Below are 12061 nucleotides of genomic sequence, written 5' to 3' on the forward strand. Positions count from 1 at the left end.
CCACAATATTCAGTTAGTGGCACTTGGCACTCAATCTATTTTTGATGACTGGATTAACAAGTTAAAACAACCTATAGGGAATAAAATTCTAATCACATTTAAAACTAGGATTCACAGCCCTAGGGCTAATTCCAGTTATAGGCACTGTCACTGAGAGACATATTTGCTATAGCTGTGTCTATGAGCTGTCAAAATATTTTGAAGTTAAGTAATAATTTGGTATCTATTAAGATTCTATCTTCAAAAGTCTTCTTTTCAGTGAACGCAGAGCATGGAAGACAAAGCAAACCAATGTGAAAACATTCACTTTATATCATTTTATTTCAGCTTCTAGGCTAAGGGCTGTGATACACTGACACAATCCACAAAAGTCAAAACTCAGTTCGTTGGAAGGAAACAGATTATCATTTAAGACACAGAACCTGATGGATAATTCTGGAAGTTAATGCTGCGGAGTCACAAGAAGGGTGAAAACCCTTCACAACTCATGATCAAGGTAAGATTTCAACAGAGTCCTATGGATGAGTAAGATGATCCTAAAAGTCAAGGATTGTGTTGGAATTGGGGTGAGAGGTCCATGGCCAAGGCTTAGAGTCAAGTAAAAGGAAGGGATGTTGCATTAGGGGACCCCAAGATCATTGTCAGGCTTGCTGACTGGGGGCGGGGGCTGTGGGAAACGCTCATACAACTCCGAGTATAACCATACTCAGGGCTGTGCTTTATTATGGGAAATCAATGCAAAGTAAATCAACAAAGAGAAAAGGCACATGAAATGAAGTCCAAAGGAAACCAGGAGCAAGCTTCCAAGAGTCTTTCTCAGTGCAGTCACGCAAGTCTCCCTTAATTCCCCCAGCAACAAGATGTGACAACATGTGTGCATGTTGCCCACCAGGCAAGCTCATTAGAGGCTCAGTGCCCAGCATTTTTATTGGGGACCTGGCCTCGGGCAGCCTCTGCCTAGCATGCACCCACACCCCAGATTCCCAGAAGGAGAGCAGGTGTTCAGCATAAACAGTTTAGGCACAGGGAGCCCCTCTTATCAATCAGTGTTGAAAACACTCCCCACATCCAAGTTCCCATACACCAGCCAAGGGCCAACCCTGTAAGCGGGATTTCAAAAGAGAGCAGTCAGGCCTGCTATGGCAACTCTCTTCTGCACAGATGTTCAAGAGTTCAATCTTTAAGGTGGTCTTTCCACATCTCTAATCATGGAGACTTGGATAATAATAATTAACACTCCTGCCCTCTGCCAATGATTGGGTGAGTTATTACCTCTCTCTGAGCCTTCATTTCTTTACCTGAAAACAAACAAGATTAAGCACAAAGTGGCTGAGCCAAGTAACCCAGGCAAGAGGTGAGAACACCTGTTCCCCGCAGGGGAGACGGTGAGCATTACCTTCCGCCCCTCTTCCTCCCCCAAAGCCCCTGCTTTAATGCAGGGGGATCATCTAAGCCTGTCCAGGCAGGAGCAGGATTCCGTTCCACTCACCGCACCCCAGGCTGGCCTCAGAAGGTCATGCAGCCGAGCAAAGCTGGAGAAAAGGGCTGGGAAACTGGCAGGATTTATAGTGTGCCTTCCCTGGTGGCTCAGATGGTAAGGTGACTGCCTGCAATGTGGGAGACCCGGGTTCAATCCCTGGGTCAGGAAGATCCCCTGGAGAAGGAAATAGCAACCCACTCCAGTACTCTTGCCTGGAAAATTCCATGGATGGAGGAGCCTGATAGGCTACAGTTCATGGAGTCGCAAAGAGTCGGACACGACTGAGTGACTTCACTTTCTTTCTTCTTTTCAAAGCACTTTACGGATGTGCACCTGCATAACCTCATTTCTCTCCCAAACAAAGATCGAGGGACAACCCAGACACACGGAGACACATGAATCTCTCTAGCACAGTGCTTAATATCGAGAGTGATAAAAACACATTTGCAGAATAAACAAGTGCATTCATAAATAAATGCCAGAATGAATGAAGCCTGGTTTTGAGCAGAGACATGAACACTGCTTCCCTTGGGTTCAGCAGAGCAGAATCTTCAAATGCAGTCATTTCTCAGGAGTTGCCAACCCAACTCAGCAGTTGACAAGAAGCGTTTATGTCCACATTCACAGGTCTGTGGGGCCACCATGGCTCGGTTGATCTTGGCCAGGCTTTATGGGGCTTTCTCCATGAGCTGAGATGAAGCAGCCATCTGGGCATGTTCTTCTCATAGCTGATCCCCAAGAGCAAGAGCAAAACAAGCTGCGGGAGCACGTTGAATGTCTTTGGTCTGTCACTTTCACTGATGTTCAGCTGGTCAAAGCAAAGCAGTGGGCCAAACTCATATCAAAGGGGGTGTGAAGGAAGCACTTCCCACTTACAACATGGTGATGGGAAGAGAGTGAATATTTGCTAAACAAGAATTCAAATTATCAACTGAGCCATAGCACCTAGATAGATATATAGATGGTAGAATCTGAAATATCCTTACGAAGGAAAAAAAAATCATAGTAGCAATTAATGCAAACACACCTACAGCCATCTGTTTAATAGCAGCAGCCTCAAGTCTCAGTGGCAGCAGGCAACAGCCCCCAGGGGTTTCTAGACCATTCCAGGATGGAAGGTGCAAGGTCATTGCTCCACCCCCAGCAGGTGGATTCAGCACACATTTTAACTCCAATTTCAACTCAAATGGCAGCTGCTGTTGTTGCCTGGGGACCCCTATCTTTTTACATGTTATTGTAGATCAGTTGCCCACTGCTGCAATAAAGAAGTCTCGATGAATTGTCTGGAATTTTTAAATCAATGCTGCAGAGAGGCTGGCAGAAAAACCAGGCAAGCTCCCTGTCATGGGTGATTGATGCCAGACTCCAGCAGGCAATTATGAGGTCCCAGCTTTGTGAAACCAGACCCGGCCCCATACCACAGCTCAGAGGAGGACATTTACTTCTCTTGCAGGTGAGGTCAGTGGTGGGTGTGGCTGAGCAGCAGGAGAGCTTGGAAGTTGTTGGACGCACATCAAAGCCTGATAGGGTTCACCTGTATCCATTGACGTTCAAGAGAAAGCACCCCAGCTTTCTTTAATGCCTCTTTGGCACCCAACTGCGTCCTTACCCTTATGCAGCAGAAGGCACAGACAGGGATGGTCAGGTACCAAATGGGCCATCATCAAATTGAAGTGCCCAGGCCCCTGGGGGTCATGAAGATTTTTCCAAGGGTTCATAGGCACAGACGGTCTTAAGAGGACCAGTTTCCAGAACCTCCACTTAACTCGTGTCGTATTTGCCACTTCCTCCTTCACACATGTCCTTCTTCCACTATATAAAAAATAAGTTTATCAGTAGGGATGCCAACAGGAAACAGCACAGTCAAATTGGGTTGTTTGAGGAGTGTTTGACAGAGGAAATATTAATAAAGGTGTAGGTGGAGTAAAGAAAGCTACACAGGATTGTGCCTCCCCTTTGGGCTGGTGGAGTCCTGAGTAGGGTCAGGGGAGAGAGGTTTCTAGAACGTGGAGACAGGCTGTGTAAAGTGCGAAGGAGCTGTGGCCTTCTGGAGAAAATGCAGAGGTGCCCTGAGTCACTCCGCAGATGAGCCCTGGGCATAAATGCCCAGCCAACCTTCTCTCTTCTCCTTGCTTCCACCAACCCCAGGCTCCCCATTGGACAAACGCAACCGGAAGCCATAGGGGAAGGGAGCCCATTGATTGGTCCATGCAGTTAGTCTCCAAGGCGGAAGGAGGGTAGACAGGGGTGGGAGATGAGGGACCCCACTGAAAAGGCATCACCCATTCTGAATCTTACAGAGATGCAGGCCCCTGCTCCTGCTGCAAGAAAAAAAAGAAAGAAAGAAAGAAATGTCTTTCAGGGCACTAAGCAAAGGCACATTTTGAAATGCTCACCTTCAGCGCAGAACATAGATGTCTGATAGCTAGGTAGCATGTCTATTGTATAACTGAGAACCACCTGCTTTTACAGAAGGACTGTTTTCAGTCCTTCATTGTCACAGAAATTGGAGAACCTAGTACCAATGTCAGTTCATAGATTATCAAAACTCACTGTAATTTTTGGCATATAACTTGAAGAGAGACCAAACGATTGCACTACAGACAACAGAAGCCCTTCCAAGTCCATCTGTTTGTTTCGCTGAACAGCTCTCAGCACTGATACCAAGAATAACAAATGGTGTGAAAGGCATTGATGCTGAAGCCTGTCTTTTTAAGTTAATAATATTCATTCATGAATATATTCAATGAAAAAAGTCCCACCTCTCATATTAAGAGAAGTGTATCCCAGAGTATTTTACTTTTTTAAGGATTGATCAGTCTTTATCACAAACTGTGACATGTTTAAGTTGTTTTGATCAGTATATTCTACTGTCTGGGTAGCTCAGCTGGTATAGCATCAGACTTTTAATCTGAAGGCCCAGGGTTCAAGTCCCTGTCCAGGCACCATAAATAAATAAATAAACAAATGCTTACTCCTTGGACGGAAAGTTATGACCAACCTAGATAGCATATTGAAAAGCAGAGACATTACTTTGCCAACAAAGGTCCATCTAGTCAAGGCTATGGTTTTTCCAGTGGTCATGTATGGATGTGAAAGTTGGACTGTGAAGAAAGCTAAGCACCGAAGAATTGATGCTTTTGAACTGTGGTGTTGGAGAAGACTCTTGAGAGTCCCTTAGACTGCAAGGAGATCCAACCAGTCCATTCTGAAGGAGATCAGCCCTGGGATTTCTTTGGAGGGAATGATGCTAAAGCTGAAACTCCAGTACTTTGGCCACCTCATGCGAAGAGTTGACTCATTGGAAAAGACTCTGATGCTGGGAGGGATTGGGGGCAGGAGGAGAAGGGGACGACAGAGGATGAGATGGCTGGATGGCATACTGACTCAATGGACGTGGGTCTGAGTGAACTCCGGGGGTTGGTGATGGACAGGGAGGCCTGGCGTGCTGCGATTCATGGGGTCGCAAAGAGTCGGACATGACTGAGTGACTGAACTGAACTGATTCTACTAATCACCATAGTAAGAATTGAATTTATTTTAAAGTTTAAAGGCTTATAGTCAATGAAAAGCATTTTAATTTCATTTTTAAGCATATTTTTGTTGCAGTGATAGGTGATAAATTGATTAATAAAAGGCTTCCAAGAATAAAAATATATATTAAGACTAAATTTCTGCCAGGGCTGTACAAGTTGATGGAGAAAAAAAGAACGGTGCAGAATTCCTAAGAAAGGAAAGCTTGTATGTGTATTTTTTTAACCCATGATGGTGGATATTGAACCAGAATGGAATTGAGCTTCAGTGGACTACTTTTGAAAGTTACATTATAATTTTCTTTTAAAATGCAATTATTTACATGTCAAAAATTATATCCATTTATATAAATTTCATTTACTTATATATAAAATAAATATTTACTCTATTTTGAGATTTACTTATATATTAACACTGTATATAATTTATTTGCCTGTGTGCATGCTTAGTAGCTTCAGTCTTGTCTGATTCTTCATGACCCTATGGACTGTAGCCCGCCAGGCTCCTCTGTCCATGGGATTCTCCAGGCAAGAATACTGGAGTGGGATACCAGGCCCTCATCCAGGGGATCTTCCCAACTCAGGAATCGAACCCTGAGCCTCTTATATTTCCTGCCCTGGCAGGCAGATTCTTTACCACTAGTGCCACCTGGGAAGTGCATATAATGTATTTAATTATATTCAAATATGTATTTAAGCCTATGATACAAAAGCTAGATGATAACTTAAAAGAGTATGTGAGAAGTTCCATAGAAGCTCAGAATTCTTCACACCTTTTCTGACTGTCACACTAAGAATGCTACTAATTATGAATATTTTAAAAATGTAGTTTCAAAGGTATTAACAGTGCTCTTATAGTGAAAAACAAGAGGGAAAGTGAATATAACAATAGAAGAATGATTACGACACATCTATTTAATAAAATGTGATAACTAGACATAAAAAAATTGTGAGAGTATGGAGGGGATTTTCAAAGTGGGAGGAATCGCTGCAAGATGAGTCTGCAGAATCAAACAGGGCTCAGGTATTTTGAAGGGTCTTGTTTGCCCATCAAATGCTGGAAAAACAAGGTAGAATCCATCCAGGATGGCACATCACAGCTGCCTGATGACAAGGTAATAACGTGCTGTCAGAACAAGGGATTGCTGTGGATCAAGGTGATCACAACTGATGTCCTAGAGGAACAGACATTAACCCAGGATTTGAAGGAACCTTGAACTGCATCTGAGAATATGGAGGAAAAATTTCCAGGGAAGTTTAGAACGAGACAGCGGCTTGTGGACCCTGAGGTCTCTTCATCTGCCATCAGACCCACCTGTGGACACTCAGTTACTCCCAACCGTAACAATAGCAACAGTAGCAGTAGCAGGAGTAATATTGCCTGTCTGTATTTGTTGAACACGACATGTAGGCATTGGTCTGAGATATAGAGGTATGGATTCTAAGACTCTAATCCCCATTCTCAGCCGCTATTCCGCACTGCTTCTATTAAACTTCTCTTGGTGCTATTCATGCCGTCATCCCTTCTTCATTTCATTCAGCAAGTAACTGTTCCAGCCGACTGTGAACGGATTCTTTTAGATATAATTTTCAAGATATCTCAACTATTGGTGAGTTCTCACCTGCTCTGATTTCCTCGTAGAACGCCACTCTGGTGGGGTTTGATTCTCCCCTTTCTCCCTCGGAAGGATGCTGCCTTCCCATCCCAAGCCTTGGAAGAGAACCACCCTCTCTTTGCTCTCCTCTCCCTCACTGTCCTGTCTCTACCCATACCCAGCTCCCACACCCAGCTTATCCTGGGCAGTCCTTCGAGAGTCCACCTTTCTCGGAACCCAGAAATCTCTTCCAGCCTGTCAACCATCCACTCCCCCATCCATGGAGTTTTGCACTGTGCTTCCAGAGTGCACACGGGCTCTGCCTGTTACCTTCTGAATTTCCCCAAGATTTCTAGCTCAATGGCACCCATTGTGATGAGATTTGATATTTCATTCAGCTCGAGTTTCCCCCCAAATGAACAGTTCCTTAAACAAGATAAAGATGTATGTCTGCCTTATATAAATGTGGACAGTTGAGGGCGAGTACAGTGGCTCCCAAGACATCAAGGGCTCAGGCCCCCTCTGTCTTGTCGCTCTGCCATGCAAAACGTAAGGCTTCTCACTCGTAGCTCTAGGTGCCTGATTTACATTGGACACCTGAGTCTGAATTTCAGCCACAGGAAGTAGGAACGAAGCAGCGCAGGGAGGAAGCGCTCTCTTTCCTTAAGCTGTTTCTCAGAATTTGAACACAGTTCTTAGGTTTACATGGCACTAACTAGAATTTAGTGATGTGGCCACACATACTGGCAAGCCCAAATGGGAAATGTAGTTTTTCTCCTATGTGGTTTTGTGCCAAGCAAAATACCTGGGCTACTAATACAAAAGAAGGAAAGCACAGATATTGGGGAAGAACCCCCAAATCTGCCAAAGCACCTCTCATTTCCTTGCCCCTTGGACTGGATCCATTTCTCCAGACCAGTCCCACACCTCCTGGTCCCATTTTTCCATGGATCTTAAGGACCAGGGCACAGAGTCTCCTTGTCGGTGACCAGTCCTCTTTCCCAGCCCCCCAGGAAAATCCTGTCTTTACTAATATGATACAGCTTCCCAGGGACTTGTCCTCTGACTTATCTAGTACTCATGAATCCATGTTTACAGACAGGCTTTCCGTTAGTCTACAATTCACCCCTCACACTTTGAAGCAAAAACTAAATGTTCTCTGCCCACAGTCAACAATACTTAAAATTTCCTTAGGAGGGGAGATCTCACAGCCCTGCCCTGTGCAGTGGAAACAGGTATGGTGAGGCTGACACTGCCTGACGGAAGCCCTCGGGTGGCTGAAACACCAAGAACACTGCCCTCCACGGTCATCTCAACTGGCAATCGGCTTTGCGTGAGAAAGAAAAATAAACCTTGATGTGTTAACTGCAATGTGGGGGTTACTTGTTACCTTTCCTGACTGATAAGAGGCTGGGGCAAGGAATGAGGTTAGGATGCTGGCTTAATTCTGAATTTGCAAAACCTCACCCTTGCCGCTTGGAGTGTGTGTCCCAGATAGATCATAGTAAACAGTTGCCTAAAAATGATTTTACTTGACCTTGGAAATATTTTTCTTAGCATTATATTGATGGCATTGAGAACACTGATAGATGCTATGAGAACACTGATAGATGCTATGAGGGCACTGAAGGATCCTTCTCTATACTATTCCTTGAAACCACTATTCATTTAAAAATAATAATGTAATAATTAAACACATTTCATTTTAAATGAAAGAAAATTAAAGATTAATTAATAAACTCAAGGACTCGGGTGTTTACCAGTTTCGTAAGGACCAGCTCTTATTGTGGCTTAATTAAGAAGCTCAGCTGCGATGCTATTAAACAGGTTGATGGAGCCCCAGTTGATTCAGGGCTGCATAGAGACACAGCCTTTATTAGTCTTCTCCGCTTCTATGAAAGCAAAGTAGGTTTGTGTTCCACTTGGGGACTAATCCATTTGTCACTGCGAAATCTCTGAGGACAGGGATGTCCATTTCAAACCTAATTTGCAGCTGCCTTTTCATCTTAGTGGTTTGGGAATGGAATTTATTTGCTTCGACCCTAGTATATTTTGGTTCCCCCATGCAACTATTGAGTGCCCGCAGTGAAATTTCAGGAGAGCATTAACAATTTGTTTTCTCCGATACCAGTTCCATCTGTCAAAGGCTTGCACCCAGGCCCATAAAGAAATGTCACTCTTCCCCCCTTTGTAATGGTTTTATGCAAATAACATCCAGGCTTAGTTCTGTGATGATGATTTCAAGGAGAAAGAAACTGGAGGAGAGAAGGAAACAGAAGAGCGAGAAAGGAGGAGCGAGAAGAGGAGAAGGGAGTGAGGGAGGAGGAGGAGGGAGGGAGAGGCAAGGAAGAGGAAGTGGGGCAGAGATGGGGGTCCTTCAAAAAGCAGAGAGGACTGAAGGGGAGGGCAGGGAGGAAGCAGTGTGGAGGGATGGGGGTGGGGACCACTGGCTGCTCTGAGTATCTCTGGGCCTTGTTGTGAGAAGACAGATGAGACGTGGTGTGACGGATGCTGTGGAAAGGGTCCAGCGCTCCTTGCACAATGCTAGTTACTCCTGCTCAAGCATTATACTGGTGGCATTGAGAACACTGATAGAACGGGTATGGTGAGGAGAAGGGAAAGCCACTCAGGGAGCAGAGGAAGCATTTTCAAAGGGACTCCGACTTACTCCTGGGGGCACGAATGCACTTCCAAAGAGCATGTGGCCACTGATCTTCAAACTCCATACAGCAACGTTCCTGACTGACCTACCTGGAAACGCTCCCACCGCCCACCGCTCCCATCCCCTTCACAACTGGCCTTGCTCATTTTAGAGAAGCAGCGTGATCTTCACCCACCGAGTCTCCCCATAGTGCCTTGCTTCAGGGCTGGCAGGGCCCCCCCAGGTTCAACAAAGGGGCAACTGTAACACTGGGGGCTGGGGCGAGTGTCCTTTCATTTAAGACGTCCTGGTCCCCTTCATCTGCCTCATAAGACGTATATTTCCAATAAAATGTTGCTTTGATGTTTAATAATTGCTTATCCAAATGAATTATATCAATCACTTTGGTGTTGCAAATTGCAATGATAAATCAGATTCTAAACATAGTTAAAATTCATAAGTAAAGTCATTTATAGGATAAAAATATATTGAAATATGATAAAAATTATCAGGGAGGAGGGGAAGAGATCGTTCAAGGAGAAAAGGGAATGATCCATAGTTTTAATGGTTAAGAAAAATGTAATGTATCCTTTTGAAAGGAATGTGGATATTAAACAACTATGCTATTTAGCTTGAATTAGATACATTTTGAAAGATGATATAACTGTTTTATTGCAAAATATCAGCATGTATGCTACTCTGTCCTTTACACAACTTTATTATGTTCTTTGCATTTGACTAGTTTTTCTAGGAAGAGCTGTTTGCTAAGAACCCAAGTCTTTTGAGCCTCTTCCCTGTTCTTTTCTTCCATGACTAGAACTGGTTTTCTCTGTGGGGCTAATTTTTTACTCCAAAAGTCTGCATTTGTATCAGTTCATGAGAATGGTGCAAAGAGGATGAGCGAGAAGCACAGGCCTTCCTGGCATCCAGAGCCCGAACAGCGAGTGAACGGGCCTCGCTCAGCATCCCAGGGCTTGGTCCGCCCACTGGCTCCACTATAAGAAATTGGGGTGCATGGTTCTGAGCCTCACAAAGCTGCCCATTGCTGCCTGTCATGGGGTGTGGTGGATGCAAGTCCTGTTCCCTGAGTATTTCCTGTCTCTTCCCAGGTTCTTCCCCTTGGAAGCTGTGTGACTCGTGGGAGGAAGTGGTAGTGTTCCTCTTGGGCAAACATTTTAAGCCATGCCTCCTTCCGCCTGCTGCTAGAAGGAAGTGCCACGATGGAATCTGTGAGCCTGGGTCCCAGTATAAAGAGGTCCCAGCTGACCTGAGGTGACAATGCAGCCTTCATGAGAAGGAACTGTTTCTTATTTTCAGCCACTGAGATTTTGGTCTTGTTTGTTACTGCAGTGAGGAAGGCATGGCAACCCACTCCAGTACTCTTGCCTGGAGAATCCAGTGGGCAGAGCAGCCTGGTGGGCTACAGTCCATAGGGTCGCACAGAGTCGGACACGACTGAAGTGACTTAGCTTTAGCATTGTTGCTGCAGCATGACTTCACCCATCCTGTTGCTACTGCTAAGTCGCTTCAGTCGTGTCCAACTCCGTGTGACCCCGTAGACGGCAGCCTCCTCCGTCCTTGGGATTCTCCAGGCAAGAACACTGGAGTGGGTTGCCATTTCCTTCTCCAATGCATGAAAGTGAAAAGTGAAAGTGAAGTTGCTCAGTCATGTCTGACTCTTTGCGACCCCATGGACTGCAGCCTACCAGGCTCCTCCATCCATGGGAGTTTCCAGGCAAGAGTACTGGAGTGGGTTGCCATTGCCTTCTCCAATCCTGTAGCAAGGGTCATTTGCAAATAGCCGAAACTTCAAATGTTGAATCTGTGAAATGCCAAGCAATTTATATTCAGATCTTTGTTGTAAACATTTCTTTTCCATCTAGAAAGCTTGCAGCCTTTCATCAAGAGGAATTTTTGCATCTGCCTTCTTGGAATAAATTCCACACACACAAATATTTGCATTCTCTCCTCTGATTTGCCTTCAGAAAGGACCCAGGAATTCACCACGGTGATAGTTAATTTTACATATCAAACCAACTGGGTCATGGGGTGCCCTTATATTTGATTAAATATAATTTCCGGGTGTGTTCTTGAGGGAGTGTCCAGATGAGATCTGCGTTTAAATGGGTGAGGCGAGTAAGGCAGATTGCTTCCCTAACATGGATGGACATCTTCTAATCCACTGAGGACCTGAATAGAGCAAAGAGGCAGAGGAAGGAAGGCTCTGCTCTTTATGCCTGGTTGCCTGAGTGGAGATGTACATCTTCTGCCCTGGACGAGGGCTTAACCATTGACTCCCCTGGTTCTCAGGCTTTTAGGCTCAGACTAGAACTATGTCTCTAGCTTTCCTGGGTCTCCAGATGCAGATGGCAAATCAGGGCACTTCTTAGCCTCCATAATCATGTGAGCCAATTCCTTACAATAAATTTTATAAACACACACACACATACACACACATCTCCTATTGGTTGTTTCTCTGGAGAGGCCCAACTAATGTAACTACCTTGTCAGTTTTGCCACTTCCCATAGATTCTTAAGCATCGGTTCTGTGATTCTTTCTTTACTCCTGCTTCCTACAACCTTTGTGACATTTTTCCAAAAATCCCATTTCCTACTCTGACCCAGGGTCAGAGGCTCTCGTCTATAAGGAAGCCTGGTGTCCATCAACATTTGCTATCAAATAAGAAGGTAAATATGAAGGTCTTTCTAACAGAAACACCATGTGCAGCTCAATGGAGACCAGGGAAAGTGATTTATTATCCCAGAAAACTCAGGGAAACTGATTAGTGAGTCAAAAGGCACAACCCTCGCT

General features: G+C 44.8%; 1 long non-coding RNA gene and 1 other non-coding gene across 2 annotated transcripts; both read left to right on the forward strand.

The window, feature by feature from the left end:
• The first annotated feature begins 286 nt into the window (after positions 1-286).
• Positions 287-7979, forward strand: LOC123329061. Its single transcript, XR_006544202.1, has 2 exons — positions 287-496; positions 7803-7979. It is a non-coding gene; the product is annotated as an uncharacterized LOC123329061 (long non-coding RNA).
• Positions 4353-4425, forward strand: TRNAK-UUU. The gene has a single exon. It is a non-coding gene; the product is annotated as a tRNA-Lys (tRNA).
• Positions 7980-12061: the final 4082 nt, after the last annotated feature.

The sequence above is a fragment of the Bubalus bubalis genome, chromosome 14 (assembly GCF_019923935.1).
Source record: "Bubalus bubalis isolate 160015118507 breed Murrah chromosome 14, NDDB_SH_1, whole genome shotgun sequence".
NCBI lineage: Eukaryota > Metazoa > Chordata > Mammalia > Artiodactyla > Bovidae > Bubalus > Bubalus bubalis.